The sequence below is a fragment of the Canis lupus genome, chromosome 3 (assembly GCF_003254725.2).
Source record: "Canis lupus dingo isolate Sandy chromosome 3, ASM325472v2, whole genome shotgun sequence".
Taxonomy (NCBI): domain Eukaryota; kingdom Metazoa; phylum Chordata; class Mammalia; order Carnivora; family Canidae; genus Canis; species Canis lupus.
In genome coordinates this window covers 47,836,287-47,846,742 of record NC_064245.1, presented here as the reverse complement: position 1 = coordinate 47,846,742, position 10,456 = coordinate 47,836,287, and the positions used below count along the sequence as shown (strand labels likewise).

Here is a 10,456-nt window from a genome sequence, read left to right as displayed (position 1 = left end):
ACCTTATCCAGCTGGAAGTTCCTTATTGATAAGATTATTTTAGAGAGAAAGTGAACATGAGCAGAAGGAGGAGGAGGGGTAGAGGAGAAAAAGAATCCTGACTCCCCACTGAGCACAGAGCCAAATGAGGGGCTTATCCAAGGATTCTGAGATCATGACTTGAACCAAAATTAAGAGTTGGACACAACCAACTGAGCCACCTAGGCACCCATTGAGGAGAATATATCTTGATCACTTGTACACACTATGACAACTATGAAGAAGTCTTCCAAAGATGAGGTCTTTTATGAAAGTGTTTTAATCGAAAAACATGCCTAATGTTAAACCACATGCCTAATGTTAAACCAAACAAGAATAAATGAACTTTCAGAAAGTGATTGCATACTTGATCTATAATTGGGTGCACAAGAAAGGCTAATAGTATTTAAACCTGAAAAAAATTAATTTTTCCATAGCATACCATACTTTAATAAACCTCTCATTATTGAACACTTCCAGCATTTTTTAATTAAAAGAATCCTACAATGAATGTAAATGTACTATTAATTTTGTTGATGGGATTATTACTGTAGAATAAAGTATTGAAGACAATTTGACCCACAAATGGGCAATATAAGTTCTTAGGAATGTATACACATTGATATTTCTGAGTGAGAATTCTTCTAATGTTTCATAAATAGCTATAATTTTTGCTTTTGTTTTCTATTAGCTGTACTTGACTCAAGTTAGTGTGCTCAATTTTTTCATTCAGTTAGTAGTTTTGTTCTTGAATATTTGATGGATTTTATCCCATGAGTTATCTTCTTGTGTGCTCAGTCTGTTTTCCACTGGGCCCTTGAATCCACTCTCTACCTTTTCCCCAGCCTGTTCAGTGTAGAAGGGTCTTCCTTGCCTTCTGGCTGTGGGTGGGGTTCAGCCAATGAGAAGTACCTTTTAAAAACAATAAAAAATAAATTTATTTTTAAAAAAATAAAAATAAATAAAAATAAAAATTAAAAAATCCCAAGAGGTTTTGGTAGAGGGAGAAGGAAGCAGCTCTGCATATATATGCCCCTGGCTGCCTCCCTAGCACCTTGTTAATAGGTGCATTTCTTTACCGAAACTCACAGCTTATATTAGATGTCTCCTCTCCAGGTTCTAGAAGCCACTCCCTCTCCTTGCCCTTCAGATCTTCAGGGACAAGGGATATGGTGGCAGCACTTAGCCACCAGAGAAAATGGACACAATTTCTAAAATTAGCAATGGTGTCTTTTGTGAAAATGGAAGTATTTTGACCCACAAAATCTGTGACATTTGCTAATTATGGGATCCCTAGAAATAAAATACTTAGACTGAGCTCAAATATACTTAACATTCTGGCTTTGATGGACAGAATCCTAACATAATTCACTATCATGAGTTTCCATGGCCTTTTATCCATTTCCAAGTCATAAGCTGATTCACAGCCTCAGGGTAGGCTGCAGCCTTTGAGGAAGGACCCTATAATACAAGTGTCACAGGTATAAACTACAAATCTTCCTCCAGGCCTTCCCTATAGGGACCAGCACCTATTTGGAGAGTAGATGTGCATTAGGGAAAGAATACCCAGATATTCCGAAGGGATTATAAGGTTTCACCTCTGAACAGATATCAAGCCTGGAAGAGTGAATTGTCACCGTGGTCTATGGTTTGAGTGGTGACTTATGGAAGATAGATGGATTGGGGGATTGATTCACCTCTTAGTATAGAAGGACCTATCATGATTTACTTGTCCAGTTTTAGCCACCACCAAAGACTTATGAGACACAGGGGTGGTAGTTCTTGCCACAGCCCCATTTACCTAGCCTATTTGGCCTATACAAAACCCAGATGGATGTGCAGAATAATTGTACATTATCACCAACTTACAAATGATCACAAGCCAATTTTACCTTTGGTTCCAAATGCAGTAAATTACTTAGAAATACCATAGTCCCTGGCCTAGTGATTTCTCTGACTCCTATTGATAAGAACAATTAGAAAGGGTTTGTCTTCACATGTCTTATCTCAAGACCATGTTAATCTTTTAGATTATAATATTCAGGGAACTTGAGAACTTTAATATCTCACAGATCATGGTAGGCCATTACTTTGGTGACAATGTAGTAATTGCACATGAGGAAAACTACTCATGAACTGGATGGTATAGGATTCACCAAATTATAGAGTTGGACAGAGCATCCATTATTAAATGTAAATGATTTAAATGATACTGGGATTAAGTAGGCCTAGAAGGCACAAGTAAATAGCAATGAGTACATAGCTCACTCCTCCTAAGGCATCTCTTTCTAATGCTTCCCTGCTTTTTCTCTTACCCATACTGAATGTCTTGGTTGGGAATTTCTGATCACTAGTTAGCAGAGGAAAGATATTGGCACAGTTTATGAATGGGTCTGCAGGATATACAGCTTAACTGGGGGGTGGCTTCAAAAGGGCCATGAAGGATGGACTTTGGATAGTACATCTGACTGTGATCTTTACAAAGAAAAGACAAAACTGAGGCTCCATAGGAAGTCATTAGCAGTGGTTAACGCTGGGTGGCTGGTTAGGAAACTAGAAATCAAGATTGGAAAAGTGGTGATAAGGAACTGGTGATAAGGATAAGGTTAGAGATATGTGGACTTTTCTCAGAATATGCAGAGAAGATTCAGTTACTTATACAAATGCCCACCAGAAGGCATTCATACTACAGAGCAGTGTGTGGTCATCCTCTTTACCTAGCAAATGCAGTGCTTGCTTAATGGTTGGAGGATGGACTCAAAAGCAAGGACTTCCCCCTCATGAGACTCATTTACTTCCTGCTACCACTGAGTCCTTTACCTGCCGATGACAAATAGCACTCAATATAGCCCTAATCCCTGGGTATACCAGACAGCCACCTGGGGCAAGTTGATTACATTGTTCCTTCCATTATGGAGAGGGCTTCAATTTGACCTCACCAGGATAAATGTACATTCTATTAATGGGTTTGCTTTCTTGCCTATAAGTACTTCTGCCAGCATCATGATTGATGCCTTTGTCTACCACTGCAGTATCCCAAACATCTCTCCAAAACCAATCATTTTATGGCAAAAAAAATATAGTAATGGGTTCAAGTCCATGAAATTACAATGTACCCTATTAAAAAGAAGCAGCTGGCTTGATAAAATAGTGAAGGCTTACTTGCAGAACCAGTAGAAAGACCACATTCAGTAAGGTTTGGAGCTGCCTTATATGTTGTAGTATATTCCTTAAATCAGCAGCCAGTATATGGGGGCACTCTAGTTACCAGGATGCATGGGTCTGGGAAAATATGGAAGCAGACTTGTCTTTGTTTTATTAAAAAATTCATAGAAGAAACTTTGCTTTATTCTGCTAGGACCTTGGATTTAATTTGGAACACTAGTAACTCTAAGAAAAGGCTTCCACCAGGAATCAGACATTTCAATGTAATAGACGGACATCAAACCCTGGCCATTTTTAACTCCCCAAGCCCCCAAACTGACAGGTAGAGAAAGAGTCGTTCTACTGACTGGGGTGAATTATCCAAGGGAAATTGGGTTGCTGCTATGCAATAAGAGCAATTGGGACTATCTCCAGGAGACAGACATTTACTGTATTGGGGGAAAGTTGCAGCAGTCCACAGAGAACTTGATCTTGTGAAAATGACAGTGGGCACTATTTCAACATGATAGAATCCCATCTACCCTAGCAGAAATGTGAGAGGAACAAGGAAGTGGTGGTGAAAAAGTTATGGTTATTAATTTGGTGCTCTTGACCAGTTATAGAAGCAGAGACTGGAATAGCTGCTATAGTTAATGTATAGTCATTGTTCCTCATGCTTTACCCCTTACAGTCTCAACTCAGAGCATGTGAGGTTTCATGTGATAATACAATTGTAGTTATTAGTTGAGATCTTTTTTTTTTTTTTTTAACACTTCTTGGTCTTCTTTAGTTTCTCTTCCTAATACTTCTGGTTCTACAGATATTGAGTCCCTGGTTCTATTTCATGAGGTCTTCCTATTTTTGCCTACAATTCCTACCTCTGACTTTTGTGTTTCAGAGGGTGACATTTTTTGGTCTGATTTCTAATGTAGTTTTAAGTATTCATTGTCGTGTTTATTCTATTTTGTGTTGCAGAAATTATGGTTTCTAAGATCTCTTTTAAATTATTAGGATTAGGTCACGCTGTAAGAAGTAACAACCTCTCCTCTTCTCTGCTATCCGCCCGGCAGCTGCCAAGCAGCAACCATGCGTGAGTGTATCTCGATCCACGTCGGCCAGGCAGGTGTCCAGATCGGCAATGCCTGCTGGGAGCTCTATTGCCTGGAACATGGCATTCAGTGGCTAGATACTAAGTGACAAGACCATTGGGGGAGGAGAGGACTCCTTCAACACCACCTTCAGTGAGACGGGTGCTGGCAAGCATGTGCCCAGGGCAGTGTTTGTAGAGCTGGAGCCCACAGTCATTGATGAAGTTCGCACTGGCACCTACTGCCAGCTCTTCCACCCTGAGCAGCTCATCACAGGTAAGGAAGATGCTGCCAATAACTATGCCCGAGGGCACTGCACTACACAATTGGCAATGAGATCATTGACCTTGTCTTGGACTGAATTCGGAAACTGGCTGACCAGTGCACGGGTCTTCAGGGCTTCTTGGTTTTCCACAGCTTTGGAGAAGGAACCGGTTCTGGGTTCACCTCCCTGCTGATGGAACGTCTCTCTGTCGATTATGGCAAGAAGTCCAAGCTAGAGTTCTCCATCTACCCTGCCCCCCCCCAAGGTGTCCACAGCTGTAGTAGAGCCCTACAACTCCATCCTCACCACCCACACCACCCTGGAGCACTCTGATTGTGCCTTCATGGTAGACCACGAGGCCATCTATGACATCTGTCATAGAAACCGATATTGAGCGCCCAACCTACACTAAACAAGTTGATAGGTCAAATTGTGTCCTCCATCACTGCTTCCCTCAGATTTGATGGAGCCCTGAATGTGGATCTGACAGAATTCCAGACCAACCTGGTACCCTATCCCTGCATCCACTTCCCTCTGGCCACATATGCTCCTGTCATCTCTGCTGAGATGGCCTACCATGAACAGCTTTCTGCTTTGAGCCAGCCAACCAGATGGTGAAATGTGACCCTCACCATGGTAAATACATGGCTTGCTGCCTGTTGTACCGTGGTGATGTGGTTCCCAAAGATGTCAGTGCTGCCATTGCTACCATCAAGACCAAGCGTACCATCCAGTTTGTGGACTGGTGCCCCACTGGCTTCAAAGTGGGCATTAACTACCAGCCTCCCACTGTGGTACCCGGTGGAGACCTGGCCAAAGTACAGCGAGCTGTGTGCATGCTGAGCAACACCATAGCCATTGCTGAGGCCTGGGCTCGCCTGGACCACAAGTTTGACCTGATGTATGCCAAGCGTGCCTTTGTTCACTGGTATGTAGGTGATGGCATGGAGGAAGGAGAGTTTTCTGAGGCCCGCGAGGACATGGCTGCCCTGGAGAAGGATTATGAGGAGGCTGGTGTGGATTCTGTTGAAAGAGGGTGAAGAAGAAGGAGAGGAATACTAAAGTTAAAAATATCACAAAAGTGCTGCTTTTACAGGGAAGCTTATTCTGTTTTGAACATTGAAAAGTTGTGCTCTGATCAGTTAATTTGTATGTAGCAGTGTATACTCTCATATACAATTACTGACCTATGCTTTAAAACACAACGCTTTGTTACAGATCCAAGCTGTCCATTTCTCTGATGGGTTTGAATAAAGTATTCCCTGTCTTAAAATTAAATAAATAAATAAATAAATAAATAAATAAATAGGATTATTCTTCCTCATAGCAGTCCTCTCTTGTTTTATAAGTGTGATATCCTCTCCAGTTTTATGGCAAACACATTTTTGGATTCTTTACCATTTTCTGGCCACTCAAGCTTGATTCACTTCTTCAAACTGCTGGTTTGTTCATTTTACAAAGCAAAATTGATTGGTTTGAAAAACCAACCAAAATTGAGTGGTTTGAAGATTTGCATATTATAAGTTCATTTTACAAAGCAAAATTGATATCAGTGGTTTGAAGGTTTGCATATTATACTTATAGTATAAGTACTTATAAGTGTTTAAGATGTACTATCCTAGTTTCCTTTTCCATCCTTCAGTGCCACTCATCCCAAATCCCAACAAAAGTATATCTTCAGGAAAAGGTATATAGAGAAGGGTTTAGAAAACAAAACACCTACCCAGGTGATTCTGACATGCTTCCTCATCCCACATCAAAAACCAGCAGACTGATATGAACAGTAGAGAGATATGGTATGAACTCCATCTGGGAGCTTAGGTCATTTTGGCTTACTAGAATTGTAGATGTATGGGCATTGGTAGCTCACAGGATAAACTTTCTTTCAGGCATAGCAGGCCAGGAATGCTGGTGGAGTCTTAGAGGAAGCTGTGTTTAACCTGCTCATCGTGTCACACCGCTTGGCCTTCAGTAGGAATTCAATAAATATTTGCTCTATAAAAATTGAGGAAATGAGCAGCAGTTGCCAAGTAAAAAAGAGGGAGGGTGGAAGCAGTAGAGGTGAGATTTGGGTCATGTAAGAATCTGTTGTTGTGCTGGTGAGTTTCCCCTTCCAAACTGGCAATGGTTACCTGGGGTCAGCTAAGGTTCTGGTTCACCACTCCATGGCCTTGTTGCACATCTTCTAGATCCACTGCAGATAGGCCCTCTTGTTTGTGTGCTGTCATGAGTAGGAGTTAGGGCTACTAGCATGGAGTACAAAACCCTGGTTACTTGGCTCCTAAAGTCCTTGCAGGTACCTTCTTTTTAGGCACTTTTCATCTCCACATGTGCTTTAAGCTGAAAATGCTGGCAAATATTCATAAGAAATATTCATCCATCACTTACTTCCATACAGCTACCTCCTATCCTTGTACTAACTTGCAGGTTAGTGGTCAGTATTGAGATTGTCCATCAGTCCAAAATCTACTTAGTCTTTTTTAGAAATTTTATAAAGTGTCTAGCCTATGGGTAGGAGACTTTTCTGTCCCCCCTATCTCAGGATGTTTTTCTTTACTTTAATAGTTTCTATAATTTCAAAGAACTTTTGTTTAAGCTCTAATTTTTGTGTTTAAAACTGATTTTAGATTAAAATTTCTGCAGCTAAGGCCAGAAATGGCAGGCTTGTGGACTGTTGGGCAAATGTGGTCACACATAGTTTCTGTCCCGTGCATTAATTTTTTCCATTTGAATGAAAGTTTGAAATCATCTTTTAGAAGACATGACTGATGTTCACCAATATTGGACTCTTTTTCTCTTCTGATAACAAAGGTGATTGTCTCAGCCATTTGCAGTTTGAAAGGATCATGGGACTAGGTTTGAGCAATGAAATATGAGAAGTTAGTTATACCACTTCCTGGCTAGTCTCAAGTCTCTATTACCCAGCAGCAGAACTATAGGAGCCATTCATCTCAGATGCTAGAGTCACAAGGTGTTATGGCATAGTGTGCGCATTCCAAAGTGGCTTGCCATACCCAGCATGCAGCCTCAACTGGGACCAATGCCCCTCCAAAATGGCTCCTGCCCAGTGGTAGATGAAGAAAGAGATGAGCCTTGCCCACCAGTACACAATAGTAGCAGCTGGGTCTCATAGCCATCCACAGGAGGGCTGCACCCCACCTCTAGCATGCCCTCAGGAGCTGCAATTGAGCCTCTCAGCTAGCTGTGGAGGCCAGCCCTGCCCACTGGTGTACTCACAGCAGTCCAGATGAGGTATTATAGTCAGCCAGGCCAGGGGTCAGCACCTCCCACCAGCATAACTACAGCAATTGTGACCCAGCCAAAAAAAGGGAACATGCAGCACGCATAGAGAATATGGCACCTGGTTCTGATTACCAGTGGTGATTGAGTTTCTGGGCACCACAGGATGCCTTCCAAATAAGGCCACTTCAAGACTACGTGTAGCTGATCTATCTAATACATAAAACAGACAAATTACACAAAGGAATATGTTGCAAATGAAAGAAGATAAAATCCTCAGAAAAAGCAGGCACAAAGGAGCTAGGCAATCTACCGGATAAATGGTCATAAAGATGCTCAATGAACTCAGAAAAATAATGGATAAATATAGTGAGAACCCCAACAAAGAGATAGAAAATGAACTAATCAGAGCTGAAGATACAATAACTGAAATGAAAAATACACATACACTAGTGGGTATCAACAGATGGTTAGATGTGCAGAATGGATTAGTGATATGGAAAACAGGGTAGTGGAAAACATCCAAGTTTAACAACAATTTAAAATATTGAGATAGTTTAAGGGACCTCTGGGACACCATCAAGTGTATTAATATTTTTATTATAGAGATCCCAGAAGGACAAAAGAGAATGAGGAGGGAAATTTATCTGAAGGAATAATAGCTGAAAGCTTCCCCCAAGACATTAAAGTCCAAGATTCATAGAGTCCCAAACAAGACAAACCCGAAGAACTCCTCTCCAAGAAATAATTAAAATGGCAAAAGTTAAAGAAAATCTTAAAAGCATCAAAAGAAAATCAATTACATATAAGGGAAATCTCATAAGACTATCAGCTGACTTGTCAGCAGAAACTTTGAGTATATTATGCCACTCCTTACTGGCCTGCAAAGTGCTGAAACACACACACACACACACACACACACACACACACACACACACACCCTACAATAAAAAATATCTACCTAGCAAGATTATCACTCAGAATTGGAGAGAAAGAATTTCCCAGATAAAAAGTTTAAGAAGTTTTGAACTGCTTCACCAGCCTTATAAGCAATGTTTAAAAAAAAAAAAAAACTCTAAATGGGGGGACGCCTGCAGTTAAGCATCTGCCTTCGACTCAGGGCATGATCCTGAAGTCTCAGGATCAAGTCTCACATCGGGTTCCCTGCATGGAGCTTGCTTCTCCCTCTGCCTAGGTTTCTGCCTCTCTCTCTCTGTCTCTGATGAATGAATAAATAAAATCTTTAAAAAAAAACTCTAAATGGAAAAGACCATAATAGGAGAAAATTAGGAAAGAAAAAATCCCACTGGTAAAAGCAAACATATAATAAAACAACCATTATAGAGCTATCATAAATATTAAAAGACAAAAGTAGTAAAGTCAACTGTATACATAATAAGAGATATACAGGCAATATGTAAAATATGACAACATAAAATATGGGGTGCAGAGTAAAAATGTCCTTTTAGAATTATCAAAATTAAGTGACAGTCATCTTAAAATAGATTGTTATATACATAGAGCATATATATAATATATAGAGTATTATATATGAATCTTATGATAACCTTAGACAAAAAAACCTGTAATAGAGCCACCGGAAAAAAAAAAAAAAAATCAAGATCAAGGAATCCAAGAACACTAAAAAAAAAAAAAAAAAAAAAAATCAACCCAAAAGAGAAGGAACAAAAAAACAATGATAATGGCAATAAATACATACCTATTAATAATTACCTTAAATGTACATGGATTAAATGCTCCAATCAAAAGATATAGGGTAACTGAATGGGGGAAAAAAAAGTCTATATGCTACCTGCAATAGACTTACTTCAGACCTAAAGACACATTCAGAACCAAAGTCAAGAAGTAGAGAAAGGATATTATTCCATGCAAATGAAAACAAAAAGAAATCTGAGTTAGCAATACTTGTATTAGATAGACTTTAAAACAAAGACTGACAAAGACACTACATAATGATAAAGAGAACAAGAAGATATAATAATTGTAAGGATCTATACACCCAAAAAGGGAACTCCTAAATATATAAAGCAAAAATTGACAAAGAGAAATTGTCAGTACGATGTCAGAGTTTTCTTACTATCATCAATGGATAGAGCATACAGACATAATAAAGAAACAGGGACCTTCAAGAACACATTAACATATATACAGAACATTCTATCCCAAAACAGCAGAATACACGATCTTTTTAAATGCACATGAAATGGGGCACCTGGGTGGTTCAGTCATTTAAGCACCTACCTTTGGCTAAGGTCGTGATCAGAGGGTCCTGAGATTGAACCCCACATGGGATTCTCTGCTCAGCAGGAAGCCAGTTTCTCCCTCTCCATTTGTTCATTCTCTGTCAAATAAGATCTTTTAAAAAATGCATATAGAACATTCTCCATGATAGATCACATGTTAGGACACAAAATGAATTTAAGATTGAAATCATATCAAGTATCTTTAATGACCACAATGGTATCAGACTAAAATTACAAAACAAATTTTAAAAACTGGAAAAAACACAAACACACAGAGGCTAAACAACATGCCACTAAACTTCCAATGGTTAGATGAAGAAATTAAGAAGGAAATAGAGAATACCTGAGACAAAAATGGAAGCAAAACATTCCAAAATTTATGGGATGCAACAGAAGGAGTTTCTAAGAGGGAGGCTGTAAAATACAAGCCTACATTG

General features: G+C 39.7%; 1 pseudogene; it reads left to right on the top strand.

The window, feature by feature from the left end:
* The first annotated feature begins 4,185 nt into the window (after window positions 1–4,185).
* LOC112653717 (tubulin alpha-1A chain-like) lies at window positions 4,186–5,774 on the top strand (annotated as a pseudogene).
* The last annotated feature ends 4,682 nt before the right edge of the window (window positions 5,775–10,456 follow it).